Raw genomic sequence first — 16,085 nt, forward strand, 5'->3', positions numbered from 1 at the left:
AGCTAATTCATAAGCCCAGCAAACCTGGAGGCCTGGAAACATATGCTTTGCATTGAAACACCAGCTTGGTAATCAAACGAGGAGCAATCCAATATGAGCTTTCAAGGCAGGTGAATTTGACTGTAAATCATTTTTCTGCACATAAGTTTGTATTTTCTATTCTTAATTACATCTTTGCAAATCTCCATTTGTTTATGGCTGCCTAATACATTGAGTGAGATATTTGCATTCCCAGAGGCATGTTTCCATGGTGTGCACTTCTCTGAGGGAAAAAAAACACACTAGTTTAAACATTAATTCAAACAGCAAGTGCAAAAAGAGTTATAGAAGTGGGTGCTCTTTAATTCAGCAAATACTTATGGAGCACCTGTGCAAAGTGCTGATAGAATGCACAGGAAATCCAATTCACCCAAACTCATTGAAGTTCAATTTTTTCATCTATAAAATGGGAGTAATAGAAAAAAAAATAGTATTCATTTGAAGTGCCATATAAATATATAAAGTAAGAAGTAGTAGTAGCAAATTGCAATCCAGTCCTTTTTTTGCCATCACCATGTAATTATAGATATTTTTATGAAAGACTTTGAGCATGTGACATGAACAAAAACTAAAGGTAATTTTTTACAATCAAGCTACTTTTTTTTTACTTTTGTCAGTCTTATCTGAAACGGATTTATGTTAGCCAATGCCAGTCAAAAGTGTGTGTGATATACAACATAAACTTAGGACATGCTTTTGTTTGGGAGGTGCTACTTGTTCTGTGATAATCAAAAGGAAGCTGGGAACTGGCTAGTTTAAGAAAAAAAATGGGGGGGGGGGAAAGAGTTCTTCAGAAGACCTTGCTTCTAGGTAACTCAGTAGATTTACTTATAAGAAAGAAAGGAATACCAATAGATGACTCATCAGGTATTGAAATGTATCTCACTGTTGCCTCCATGGAACTGTATCTGTAAGATGGAAATCTACTTGTTCGACCTACCACTCAGTGTCCTTATGAAGATCTAAGCCCATAATTGCCTAAACCAGTTTGGCTTAGTGGTAGAGAGTTGGTCTGCGGACTGAAAGGTCCCAGGTTGGATTCCAGTCAAGGGCATGTACATTGGTTGCGGACACATCCCCAGTGGGGGATGTGCAGGAGGCAGCTGGTTGATGTTTCTCTCTCATCGATGTTTCTAGCTCTCTATCTTTCTCCCTTCCTCTCTGTAAAAAATCAATAAAATATATTTTTTTAAAAATCTAAGCCCATAATGTATGTGAGAGCTCTTTATAAATACCAAACAGAAAGGTCTTCATTATATTCCTCTTAATCTGAGTTCAGGAGATGAGAAACAATGTATAGAAGAACCTAAATGGATATCTTTCTTAAAGAAATAGGAATAAATAAGTAAACCAAGAGATATGCTGGTCTCCACCTAACTCTGACATTCCTAATTCTCCACAATGTCATCTCTCCATGGCCATATGAGTAGTGGGAATTATGTAGAGTAGAAAGACTAAAGCTGGATCCAGCCTGTCAACAACAGAATGAGAAAGTAAAAGTTAGTCATCTGAATACCTTAAGAAAAATCACCTTCTCAATTCAGACCTCCAGTTCCTCCTCTGTAATATGAAGAGGCCAGGTCAGATGTTCTCTGAAATCCTTTCCACTCAGATATTTCCTAAGTCAGAGGATAAATGGATTCTCAATGTATGTCTGGAGGTCAGTGATCACATCAGTAATATCACAGGGACTTTCTCTTCATTCTCATGAATAGTGAGTATCAAAAGATTCTCCTAACCAAGGAAGTCTGGAGCTGTGCTTTATGGCTTCAGGGTGGCCTTATCAAGTGTCCACTAAAGGCCAATAAACTTGTTCTTGAAAAGCCAAATCTTCTGCAAGCCCAGATAATAGGCTAAGGATCTGCCACTCATTAGTCCTTTATCAGTTTCACTACTTTTCTTCACATGCACTACAAAGGTGTGATTTCCCCAGGTAACCCCAGCTACTGCAGTCACAGAAAATCGTATTTGCACTGGCCTTTCAAGAGTGTTTCAGATTAGAAGTGACCACAATTTAAGGCCTCAGAAGCCACAGGCCATTGACATTCTGCACTTCAGATTCTCACTTGAGAAGAGCCATTAAATGCTTCTTTATATATTTCCCCTATGCTTTCTCTCACTGATGCATATCCTGCTCTCTTTTATTTATTTGCATTCACTGATGCATTAAGTAATTGCTTAATTAACGTCCTTTCTAAAGAGCAAGTTGCTGTTTAAACAGCAGGCAGTTTAGTAATTGCTGATTCGCTGGAGAGATGTGTCATTTTGGGGAAAATCCTCCAGAAGTGACTTTTTCTTGCCAGGGCATAAGATCATAAATAGAAATTTGAGTTCTGAATCAAGAGGAAGATGTGAATCCAAAAACCATTATTTTTAAGAATCAAAAGGTTAAATAATTTGCCCAGGGTCCCAATAAGTGACAGAATAGGAATTCAGCCCCACCCTTGCTGACACCAAAGCCTGGATTTTTCCAGGGCCCTCACAACAGTGCTAGGGGCAAAAGTTATCCAGAAAAGCAGCCACTCGCTTAAAGCTTCCTTTCTGCCTGCAGGGTTTCCAAAAGCACCACATCTTCTTGCTTTTTAGTCCTTGAGCTGCTCTTCATGACTGAATCAGTACAGCAGTAACTGAGTCTTAGTACCTAACCCCTAGCCTCCAAATCTGTTTGTTTGTTAATCCTCACCCGATGGTATTATTTCCATTGATTTTTAGAGAGAGTGGAAGAGAGGGGTAAAGACTGAGAGAAACATCTATATAAGAGACACATCTATTGGTTGCCTCCCACGCATGCCCTGATTGGGGCTGGAGATTGAGCCTGCAATCCTTGACTGGAATCAAACCTCCTACCCTCCAGGGACAATGCTCTAACCTCTGAGCAAAACTGGCTAGAGCTGGCCTCCTCGTTTTTATGTGCCTGCATTTGACAGTTATCCTGTTACATGGCTCTGGCTAAACATTTTTCTACTTTTTACATTCTGATAGGTTGATTTCCTGGGAAATCTTTATAAAGAGGCTTCATCACAATATAGTGAGTCAGGTGCACTTAGTACCTGGGGGAGGGGGAGGGGGGGTTCGCATTGAGGTACCTATCCCAAGAGCTTTCCTCTCTAAATCTGATGGACTTACTTCTTGGGTGCTTTTGGCAGTGGCAGCAGAAAATCCTTCCAGATAGAGATGCTCATCAGTAGTCCTGTGTGTAATCAGAGCTGTGGTTGTGCAGAAAAATGGATGTCCAGGTGTCCAGTTGTAGTCTAACTCCCTAAAACAGGTTCTCTGTGGCAGGGCTTTTAATTGATCTCAGGCATGTTTTTGGTTGGCCTGTTTCATTTCATTTTGCCAGAGGTTGCTCTAGATAGAAAATATAACACAAGTATATAAGAATTATGTCAACTCTTTATATTCTAGGAACTAACTGATCTATTTCAGCTCTCATGTGCTGGGCATCTGAAAAACTTAACTTCAGTGAGTGTCATGTCAAGGTTTTAGAGGCACCTGTATTGCCAAAGTTTTGCAGAAGAGATGTGGGGTGTTCTTGATTATCATGTCCTTGGTTTTCCCTGTTGAACCATACCAACCCTTCAGGGTGAAAGCTCTCTGTAGCTTCCTGGCCATGCTTGCACATAGGCCTCTTGGGTAAGCATCGCATCTGCTTCACTCTCTGCTGGGCTTTGCTACCCAGGTACTTGCTGTCTCCATGCTAGTCCTGCCAAGAGCAGGATTGTGATAGTTCCTATTAACTGTCAATTTGACTGGGCCACAGGGTGTTCAGACATTTGTTCAGATATTACTCTGGGTGTGTAAGGGTGTTTCTGGATGAGATTATAATTTGAATTGGCAAACTAAGTAAATCAAATTGCCCTCCCTAATGTGGTAACCCTATATAATCAGTTGAAGACTTGAAGAGAATGAAAAGGCTGACCCTCTTAACTGCTTTCAAGGTGGGACAGTGGGTTTTTGCCTGCCTTTGGACTTGTCCTGAAACATCAGCTCTTCCTGGGCCCCTGGCTTTTGACTGAAGATATTGAGACTTGTCAGCCTCCATGATTGCATGAGCCAATTCCTTACAATAAATATATCTATATATCTGTCTATCTATCCATCCATCTTATTGATTCTTTTTCTCTGGAAAATCCTAACACATGAGTATAGTTCTCTTCTGTTAGAATTCATAGATTTGTCTCCTTATTTGCCTCTTTTGTTGGTGCTTCCTTGCCTTTTCCAGCTTCTGGTGGATGCCAGCAACCTTTGGTGTTCCTTGGATTGCAGCTGCATTACTCTGATTTCTACCTTTGTTTTCCACATCGCTGTCTTTCCTCTCTGTGTGTCTCTTTGTCTCTAACTTCTCTTTTTATAAGGACACAACTATTTGGATTAGGGACCACCAAAATCCAGTATTATCTCGTGTTAATTAATTACATCTGCGAAGACTCTTATAGACTACTTCTATCTCCTGTAAGAATTATCCCTTATACGTGTGTGTGCACATACACACACACAACCTGCCTTTGAGGTAATGTTCACAGAGCCAGCTGTGATACTTGCTTGAGCATAGAATAGGATGAGGATAAAATAAAGAGAAATTATAGATGGTAATGGTTTGAAACTTTTTTTCTGACTCATTTGTAGGAAGTATCTACTATTAGGAAGCATTGCACACTATAACGTTTATTTTGATGAGCTCAGAAATGACTCCTGACACAGCTAGATCCCCTAGAGTGGAAAGCCATTATACAAGTCTCCCTGTGATCCTAGAGGCATATGTCCATGTTCTATAGCAATGTGAGGATAGTATGAAAAGCTGCCTCATCAGCTACATGATCAGCCTCACTCTGGCTACATTTGGTTGGTCTAGTGCCTCTTACAGTCTCCCATTCAAACAATATAATAATAGGGTTAATTTTACTAACCAGGAATACTAGGTGATAAAAATCAACATTCCACAGTAAGTGCCAAATACTTTGCCACCAGTTAAGGCTTTTTGGAGGCTGTGCTCATCCTTTCCAATTCACTTCCATTTTCTACTCAAAATTCATGGTCTGTGTTCACAGTGAAGAAATTAAGTTTAGTTGGGTTTTTTTGTTTGTTTGTTTGTTGTTGTTGTTGTTGTTGTTTTGTCATCTGGATGATTTCTGTAAGGGTGAAAGATTATACTCTCAAGATGAGCTCACCTCTGATGTAGTTTTGTATTTGAGAGAACCAACTGCTCGTTTCCAAGCTACTTTTCCCAGCATCCTTTTGGGGTCAAGCTCTCATTAAAAGACAAATATAAATGTAAACCAAATAATTCAGTCTTGAGCAGCCTGAAAATGTAAATAATATCACTTTAACAATAGCACTCCAAATTCCAGCGTTATTCTTATCTGCTAGTTGATATAGGACTGCTTTTCAAAGATCCCTCTCTCCCAAGTACCCTGTTTCCCCAAAAATAAGACATTGTCTTATATTAATTTTTGCTCCCAAAGATGCGCTAGATCTTATTTTCAGGGGATGTCTTATTTTTCTATGCACTAGGTCTTATTTTCGAAGGATGTCTTATTTTCGGGGAAACACGATATTTCTAGAATCCACGTAAGAGTGATCAGGCCTGCAAATATCCCATATGCCCCACCTCATATTCTCTGGACCTTTTGATCCAGTCAAGAACCACCTTTGCAGCTATAACCTAAGAGCATGTAGCCTTAGCTGCACCAGGATTACCTTTTTTTCTGTCGTATACTTCTCTGGTTCTCAGTAGACTACCAAGGGAAGACACTCGCACATGTAAAACTTGGGCCAATGGGGAATGAAAGTCATGCCCTCCTTCTTCTGTGATCCCTAAAATGCATAATTCTGGGGAGAATTTTACATGACTTTTCAGAAATTCCCAGTAGAATGAAGCCTCAATGACCAATTGGTGATCAACTCAGTAAAACATTTTTGTATGGGCTTTTCCTCCCTCGCTACTCTATCTTTCCAGTCCCCCACCTGTGTTCCTTGGGATTACTTTCCATAATAAACTAACTACACATGAGCCCTTGATTTTAACTCTACTTTCTGGGGGTACCCAAGCAGTGACACAAATGTTAAAGACATTGCATCTTTGCTGTAAATACAGAGTAACATCTGCCATATTCTTTCTCTTTAGCTCTGCTCCAACTAGGGAAACTATGCTAATCTACTTAGTAATCTCATCATTACTTGGTACTCTATATAAGGCTGATGATGTGTTAAGGGTACCTTGTTGAAATGCTTCAAACCAGTAGAACTTAGTTCTGTGGAGAACTAAGGGGAATGATCCATTTCCCAATTCTATGCTGCCCTTTGTTTCCTGGGTCCTAAAGCAGAAAATTTGGATAAGAATGTTAAAAAGTCTTTGATGAAAGAAGCTTCTTGTAATTATTTTATATAATTGCTCTTTAAACATGGAAAGCAGCCCAGACCCAGAGGGCAGGCAGAGAAGGGTACGTGTTGCTAAAGTCTGTATGTTTCCTGTATTCTATCATCATATTCCCTCTTACAAAAACAAATGAACCACTTTGCTTACTTCTCCTTTAGTCAAAGCAAAATTGTGCATGCTACCAGTTGACACCAAGAACTGTATGTTGGGTAAGGAGGGGGGCGGGGAGAAGAAACATTTGTGATTCCATCCTGAATCAGCCAACTTCTGATTCAGTGTGTAGTACTTGAATAAATTTTTACTTTCTATGTTTATCAAAATTTTATTTATATACAGTTTAAAATTTCATTCTTTTTTTAAGTTTGTTACCAAAAGTAGCAGTTTCAACCTCTCAAATGGGCCTTCCCTAAAGGTAAACTTCAAATTTTCAACTTGTTTTGATGATTTCTTTCACAGCTCACCTCCTTATATCTAAAAAATTATGTGTTGCTTCAAAAATTATTGATTTTTAAAAGATATTTTCCTATCTTAGAAGAAAACCAGGGTGGGTGAGTGGAAAGAAATTAACCAAAGAACTTGTTTGCATCTATGCATATCCCATGGACACAGACAATAGGAGGTGAAAGCCTGGGGGCAGGGAGTAGGGGCAGGGTAGAAGGGGTCAGTGGGAAAGAAAGGGGGACAGATGTAATGCTTTCAACAATAAAGACTTTTTAAAATAAAATACAATTTTCCTTCTTTCTGACTTAGGAATATGAAGACATAGTTTTATTTTAACTTTAGCTCTATCAAACTTATACTCTTGTTATGTCACAATTTATTAGAATAACATTCAGTGTTTACTATGACTGTAGAAATGGTATTCACAGCTGAGAAACCATAAGATGTTCTTTTTTCTTTGTGTAGAGTTAATAATTTTTCCCTTTATCATTTGTATAGTTTTGAGTACATTTATCACCATTTCAAGCCCAAACTTTCTACCAACTGTCTAATTATGCTCTCAACCATTTGCATACCAGGCATTCTATCGGTTTCATTTTCTTGGGACATTCTCTCCTGGAGCCTTCTGACATGCTCCATCTAGACTAGCTGCCTAGTAACTTACTACTTAAAAACTCTTCAAATTTCATCTCCTTTCACTATTATCACAGTATTCTCTCTGCCTTTCCCCTGTATGCACTATTCTGTTTCCTGTATCCTATGCCTCTCACTACTTGATGTATTGATGTATTACCATGTTTCCCCGAAAATAAGACATTCTCCGAAAATAAGATCTAGCACATGGAAAGATAAGACATTCCCTGAAAATAAGACCTAGCGCAACTTTGGGAGAAAAAATTAATATAAGACACTGTCTTACTTTTGGGGAAACAGGGTATCTTATCTTGGTAGAGCCCTTCTTCTAGGAGCTTCTTGATAAATCATGCATAGGACATAAATTATTTAAGGCTCTACATATCCGAAAATATTGTTTATTCTATCCTGCTATTTATTAATGTTCAACTGGGTATAGAATTCTGGGTTGGAAATAATTTTCCTTTAGAATTTTGAAGGCACTTTCTATTTTCCTATACTACTCTTGAGATATTCAAAGCTATACTGATTATTAAGTATGTATGTGAGATCTAATTTGTTTTCTTACCTGGAATATTTTAGAACCTGTACTTTATCTCCAGTGTTCTTAAATTTCACTATTACTTTAGTATGGGTCTATTTTTATTCATAAAGCTGGATTGTCTGTGAACACCTGTAATCTGGAAGTTGATGTTCTAATTCTGGAAATTTTGCTGAAATCGAATCTTTGGTGATACCCTTTCCTCTGTGTTTTCTATTCTCTCATCTGAAGCTGGAACTTCCTAAACTTCCTGTTCTGCTCTAATATTTTTATATATTCTCTACTATGTTTTTTATTTTATTTCAGGCCTTCTATTAGGGTTTTTTATTTCTGCTATAATTTTTTTAATTACTTGTTAAGAACTAGTTTTGTTCTTTGAATTTTTTTACAGCATGCTGTTCTCTTTTTGTGGTTATAGTATTTTTATCTCTGCATTTATTAAGGAAATGATATTTAAGTTTTCTTATCATTTCAGCATGTATTTATTTTGAATTGCCTTTTGTATTTGTTTAGTTGGTGTCTACCTTTCATGTTAGAGATTGCAGTTTAGGTAGAGTTTGTGGACTGAGAGTTTCACTAAAGGTGACCTGACTGGACCACTGTATTGGGGAATCCTTTTGGGTCCCTTTTTGATTCTCCAGAGAAAACACTTTCAGTTCCTACCTACACAATAGAAGGCTCGGTGCAAGAATTCTAGAATCCAGGTAGGGAAGATGATTGGCACTCTCAGCATCTAGTATGTAAATGTTCAGTTAATTTAGTATTTTCAGCATGATAATAGTAGTGTTGAGGATGTGGAAAATCAAACCTTAACACATTACTTACCGGAGTGTAATTACCCCAAAATAGAAGCAATTAAGATGTCCTTAAATAGGATGTACCAATTGAGCTACATCCACTCAATGGAATAATGTTCAGCAATAAAAACAAATAAGCTGCCGAGACCGGTTTGGTTCAGTGGATAGAGCATCACCCTGCAGACTGAAGGGTCCCAGGTTTGATTCCGGTCGGGGGCATGTACCTTGGTTGCGAGCACATCCCTGGTGGGGGTGTGCAAGAGGCAGCTAATTGATGATTCTTTCTCATTGATGTTTCTAGCTCTCTATCACACTCCCTTCTTCTCTGTAAAAAATAAATAAAATATATTTAAAAAACAAAAACAAAAATAAATAAGCTATCAAGCCCCCCCAAAACAAACAAACAATCTAACAAACAAACAAAAACAGGATAAACCTAAAATGCACATTGCTTATTGAAAGAAGTCAGTTTTAAAGGACTATATATTCTATGATTTTAATTATACAACATTGTTTAAATGATAAAACTATAAAGACAGCAAAAATATTAGTGTTTGCTATTGGTTTGTGGAGAAAAGAAGGAGGATTGAGGGAAATTTCAGGTTAATAAATCTATTCTGTATACTACTATAATGGTAGACACCTGACATTATATATTTGTCAAAACCCATATAACTTTACAGCACAATGCAAACTTTAATCTGTGAAACTTTTAAAAAATCATTTAGGACAGACAGTGATCGGCAAATCATTAATCAACAGAGCCAAATATCAACAGTACAACAATTGAAATTCTTTTGAGAGCCAAATTTTTTAGACTTAAACTATGTAGGTAGGTACTTTGTTATTAACTTAATTCGGGTACTCCTAAGCTGGCCTTTGCTAAAAAGTCAAGGGTCTAAAGAGCCACATGTGGCTCATGAGTTGCAGTTTGCTGACCACTGATATAGTATGTCAAGGATCTTAGGAAGTAATGCAGACTGTGACAAGATAATCTAACAGATATATGAACAAACCTCACTAAAGGAAGTGGGAGGAAGCTGCTAACCTATGTAACTTCAAAAATGAGTGCCATTTATAAAACTGAAAGCTAAAGAAACTGTATTTAACCACTGCATTCTACATGTTAAAGTCGTTCCCATGAGGAAGTGGCTTAACAATTCAGATACTGCAACATATATGCTGCATTTCATTTTTTAAATGTATCTTTGTTGTTGAAAATGTTATAGATTTTAAAATTAAGTATAATGATGTAAAAAGCAGATAGTGGAAGCCAGTTTTATCAGTGTTAGAGTGGGAATCTACAGTTAAGCAAGGGAAAAGGCTAGAATGTTCCAAGTTGTAATAGATTAGAGTTGGAGAGATTAGTATGCACTCATATTTAACTTAATATTGATACAGTTGGTTACATGTGAAAAGATTTATAGATATGTGTTTATACATGGTTTAGTATATACACATACAGTCCTTGCTCTCTCAGTTAAGAGACCTTAGAAGCAATAGTATCCTAGCAACACGTATACCATATCTTTGTTTCTAATACCATCTATTTATATAAAAGCCTAAGTGGCCAGGTGACCAACTAGTTGTTATGATGCACACTGACCCTCAGGGAACAGTCGCTCAACACAGGAGCTGCCCCTGGTGCTCAGTGTGCTTCCATAGTGGGAGTGCTGCGGCACTCAGTTGACCATTGAGTGCCAGAGGCTACCAGCAGCCTGTGGGGATCAGGTCAAAACCAGCAGTCTGACATCTACCAAGGAGACCCAGATTTTAAGAGGGTGCAGGCCAGGCTGAGGGACCCTACTGACACACGAATCTGTGCACTAGGTCTCTAGTTCTCCAATTAAAAAAAAAAAAAATCAGAGTCCTTATAGAAATGGCTTATGCTGGGACTAGAATGGGAAATATATAAGATGAATCTAGTATACCTTATACTGATAGAAAGAAAGGAAGTGCTAAAAAAAATAGAAAAGAAACAATCCTATCTAATAAGAGAGTAATATGCAAATTAACCATCACTCCAACACACAAGATGGCTGCTCTCATGTGAACAAAAGATGGCTACCACAAGATGGACAGCAGGGGAGGGCAGTTTGAGATGACCAGACTGGTAGAGGAAAGAAGTTGGGGGTGGCCAGGCCTGCAGGGAAGGGCAGTTGGGAGGGACCCAGGCCTACAGGGGAGGGCAGTTAGGGGCAAACAGGCTGGCAGGGGAGCAGATAGGCATCAATCAGGCTGGCAGGGGAGTGGTTAGGGGGTAATCAGGCAGGCAGGCAGAAGCGGTTAGGGGAAATCAGGAAGGCGGGCAGGTGAGCAGTTGGGAGCCAGCAGTGGGATCAGGCCTAAATGGGCAGTCGACATCTTTTGAGGGGTCCCAGATTGGAGAGGTTGCAGCCTGGGCTGAGAGACATCCCTACCCCGAGCATGAATTTCATGCACTGGGCCTCTATTGAAAAATAAGAAATGTCTAAGAAACTGTTGTAGCCAAAAGGAGCCTACAGAGACATGACAAGTAAATTGATGTGGTAAATCTGGATGGGATCCTGAACTAGAAAAACCCATTAGGTAAAAAGCAAGGAAATCTGGATAAATTAGTGATTTTCAAAGAGTATGCCACAAGAATTTTTAAAATATGCAAAACCTGACTAGTCAGGAGCACCACTGACCTCTTTTCCCTTAAATTGTAAAAAAAAAAAAAAAAAAAGACAATAGCCAACACAACAATAGCCTACCAGTGGGAATGTTCTGTCTTGAACCATAAATACCTAGATCACATGTGTCAAACACAAGGCCCGCGGGCCAAATCCGTCCTGCCAGGCCTTGCAATGTGGCCCGCACCACGCTGTCATCACTGCACTCCGCTGCGTTTCCATCACAATGACAGTTTATGACTGTTCAGTAAACCATTTGGCCCACGATTTAGGCTGGATTTTAGATTTTGGCCCCTTCTCTGATTGAGTTCGACACCCCTAACCTAGATCATGGAATAAAATTGCATCTTATTGGTCACATTACATAATAAGGTTGTGCCTGATTGCTTCATTTGTGGTAGAGGAATCCTTATATACAAATATAGTCACTTTGGAGCTAAAAGAAGAAAGTGTAATTACTATTTTCTTTTTGTAAATCAATTCAAATTGTACTTATTTTTTTGGTCACACAAAAAATATAACTTTTTTTGGTGTGCTACACAATGTGTTATTTTATGTCTGTCATGGGATGAAAAGGGTTAGAAATCACTGTAGGTTATCATGCCACAAAGTCTGAGCATCTATCAAATGGGTCTATAAGTGGTTTGGTAGACTCAAAGAAAAATATCAGTTTTATCCATAAATTTTTCACAAATTTGAACCATAAGGTTAATCATAATTTTTCCATAAAATTCTATTGTACTTTTAGATTTCATTGCTTTCTCATCAGATGGCATTCATTTTGGCCAGAGTAATATGTTTCCTGTCCAGTTTATTAAATAAGCTTTATTAAAATATGATTTATAGAAAATAAAATTTATTAATTTTAAATCTGAAGTTCTATTCGTTCTGACAAATATATATAGTTGTGTAACTACCAGTCCTATAAACATGTAGAATATTTGCATCACCCCAGATAGTTCCTTTATACTCCCTTGCACTCAACTCCCTCCCTCCTCACCTTCCCAGCCTCTGAAAACTAAGGGTTGATTATCAATATGGCTTTTCCTATTCTAGAATTTAATATCAATTGAAGCATATCATCTTTTGGCCCTGGCTTCTTTCACTTAACATAATTATTTTGCAATTCATCCAGTTATATGCATCAATAATTTGTTCCTTTCATCACTGGGTAGTGATGTTTCTGTGAAAATACATTGCCTGTTTTTTAATTAGTTGTTACTCTTCATTTTATTGAGTATTAAGTGTTCTTTATATAGTGCAGATATAATTTTATTATCAGATATATACACTGCATATATTTCCCAGTATGTGGCTTGCCTTTTAATTTTCTTAACAGTGTCTTTTAAATAATACAAGTTTTTCAAGTTTGAAGTCACTAGTCATCAGAGAGATGAAAATGAAAACAATGAGATACCATCTCACACCTGTCAGAATAGCTATCATCAACAAATCAACAAATGGCAAGTGCTGGCCAGGATGTGGAGAAAAAGGGACCTTTGTGCACTGCTGATGGGAATGTAGATTGGTGCAGCCACTCTGGACAACAGTATGGAGTTTTGTCAAAAAGTTAAAAATGGAGCTCCCATTTGACCCGGTAAATCCCACTTCAAAGACTATATCCCAAGAACCAGAAACACCAATCAGGAAAGATATATGCACCCCTATATTCACAGCAGCACAATTTTACAATAGCTAAGATTTGGAAAAAATCTAAGTGTCCATCAGCAGATAGGTGAATTAAAAAAAAAAAAATGATACATCTACACAATGGAATACTACGCCACTATAAAAAAGAAGGAACTTTTACCATTTGCAACAGCATGGATGGAACTAGAGAGCATTATGCTTGCTAAGTGAAATAAGCCAGTCAGAGAAAGATAAATAAAACATGTTCTCAGTCATTTTTAGAATATAATGAACAAGATAAACTGATGAATAAGAATAGATCCAGAGACAAATGGCAGGGGAGGGGGTGGTTGGAGAGCAACCAGAGGACTTGTATGCATGCATATTAGCATGAACGATGGACACAGACACTTGAGAAGGTGGGGCTTGCCCAGGGTGGGAATGACTCAGGGGGAGGAGGATGTCAATCCGGAAAAAGGAGACATATTTAAATCAATAGACAATAAATAAAATAAATAAATAATAAAAGATATTAATATTTTATTTGGAAAATCTTACAATTGTTTATTATGAAATACAATTTATAAGTTTATTTTTTGTGAGTTTTATGCCTACTTAAGACTTCTCTCTTCAACCTACAATGGCAACAATTTTTATTTTAATCTAGAAGTTTACATTATATCACTTATATTTAGGTCTATTTTTTCAAGTTAATGTATGCTGGACCACAGGGAGGTCACAACTTTATCTGGCCTGGGACATGAGGACTGCTTTCCAGCATTAAGTTGTCTTTCTAGATTTCTGCATTTTTGTCCTGGGCACAGGAAGAGCCAGCCTTTACTTGAATGGCTTCTGACCCCGGGGTCACACTTAGCCCAGCAGCCTCTACCTCAACATTATGTACCCACTTACTAATAGGGTTTTTTGTTACATCCAATCTCTAACCCATCTGGCATTTCCTTTTCAAATAACAAAAGGACAATTTCAGATAAACACAAACAAAAATATGTGAGCACCTATTGTAAGATTCCATGTGTAGGGAATTTCCAGAACAGATAACTGAGCAGACAGAAAGGAGGCCAGGGGTCTCCAGGGAAAGGAGGAGTGCAGAGTGAGTACTGTTGGTGCAGGGTTTCCCTTTGGGAAGATGGAACATCCTGCAAATAGATGGTGGTGATGCTTTCCCAGCATTGTGAGTGTCCTTCAGGCTCAGGAATGACATCATTTAAAATACAAACAATAATTTTTATTTATTTATGGAGTTGAATCACCCCAAGGGAGAAACATAGCATAGAATAAGAAAGAAGAATAGAGAGAGAAAAAAAGACCCAAAAATACTCCTAATAATAACAGTTAAAAAGTAAACAATTGAAGAACCCCATGAAGAAAAGTAAACCATAAAAAGGAAGGAAAATAGAAGAAAAAGGTCAATGAGAGGCGGTAGCACCAGTTTTTCTGAGGGGAGAAGGCCAGCAGTCTCGGCCAGCAGCTCTGGAGCTGGCCCTGCTGGGGTTTCAGGAGGCAGCTCCTCCTCTGAGGCAGGACCCTGGGCAGGCTCCAGGGAGAGCTCCTCATCCAGGGCGGGTGGGGCCTCAGTCTTGTCTGCAGGTACCTCCCAGGCTGGCCCCTGCTCCACAGCTGCCACCAGAGAGGCTGATGGAGGTGGCTGGACCTCTGGAGGTGCCCACGCCTCCAGCTCTTCATCAGACTCCTCATCAGACGCCTCTGCATGGACTTCAGGTGTTTCTGCAGGAGCCTCCTCTGCCTCCTGGGCCGGTGCTGGGTTGTGAGAAGAGAGAAGATCACCCACATTCCTGCATTTCCTTTGCCCCCTTTACCCCCCTCCATTCCCTAGGACAGAACACAGGCCAGAGCCTTTCAGAGAAGCCACAGCCCAGGACCCACCACAGGACGCCCTCCTCGCTGACAGTCCAGCAGGTGGGTGGTCTGAGGCTGGGCTTCGGCCCTGGCCAGTTTCTGGGGGTGCTCCCAGTGTGCCTGGCACTGAGCCCTCCCCATAAGCTCACATGCACCTCCACCCTACCCCCTACCCCCACCACCCAATTCTATTCCCACCTTCTCACCCTTAGGCTCTGCCTCCTCAGGCTCTAGGTACTCTGGTCCGGTGTGATTGTCATTGGCATTTTGCTCCATGTAGGCACATGCTGGAGAATCCAGGATGGGGCTTAAAACTCTCCTTGGCCTTGAGTTCCTGATTGGAGGCCTCCAGAACCTGTACTCCTTCGGGGGAGGAAGCCCACTCTGTCTACTCGAGTGCTCTCGTTCTCTCATCACCCAGCTGACGAAGTACGTTTTGGGCCTGCGCTGCCCCTCAGTAGTGAAGGCGGGGCCGAGGTCTTCATTGATTCCCTGATGTCCATGTAGGACCCGTTGACAGCTCTGCAATGACAGTGACCGACAGCTGATTCAGAGGTCTTAAGCCCTGCCTGGCCCTAGTTGCTGCTGCTTCTGCCCCCCTGGACCTTCTGCTCCCGGATCAGGGCCAGCCCTGTGTCTGCACAGAACCCCTCCCAGGGGAAATGAGTCACCTCCAGGGCTCAGGATAGACCTCCAGAAGAGGGTGCCACCCACACTCCACGTCCAATCAGCCAGCCTTGACCAGGGGTGTGAACGTGACTGGTCCACCAGGCTTCTGACCCCTCCTCAGCCTGTTCCTGCTCAGGCCCTTTCTATGTAAACCCCCCCTTATACACACACACACACCCCTGGTGGGGACATCAGGCTGCTCAGGTGGGTCAGAGTGGTGGCCTGACCCCCACACAACCACCTTGGGCCTCCCTGCAGTACCTCTGGGTCCAAATATCTTAAGGGCGACAGGGGTCTGCGCTCAGCACTGAACCAGTGTCCATCAATGCAGAACATCCTCTCATTCCTCCCTGTGTTGGGGCTTCGGGCTCGGTAAAGGGGGAGACAACAAGAAAACATGGTGTCCTCTCCAGTGCCTCTAACCGAGT

This window comes from Pipistrellus kuhlii, unplaced genomic scaffold (assembly GCF_014108245.1).
Source record: "Pipistrellus kuhlii isolate mPipKuh1 unplaced genomic scaffold, mPipKuh1.p scaffold_m20_p_12, whole genome shotgun sequence".
Taxonomy (NCBI): Eukaryota; Metazoa; Chordata; class Mammalia; order Chiroptera; family Vespertilionidae; genus Pipistrellus; species Pipistrellus kuhlii.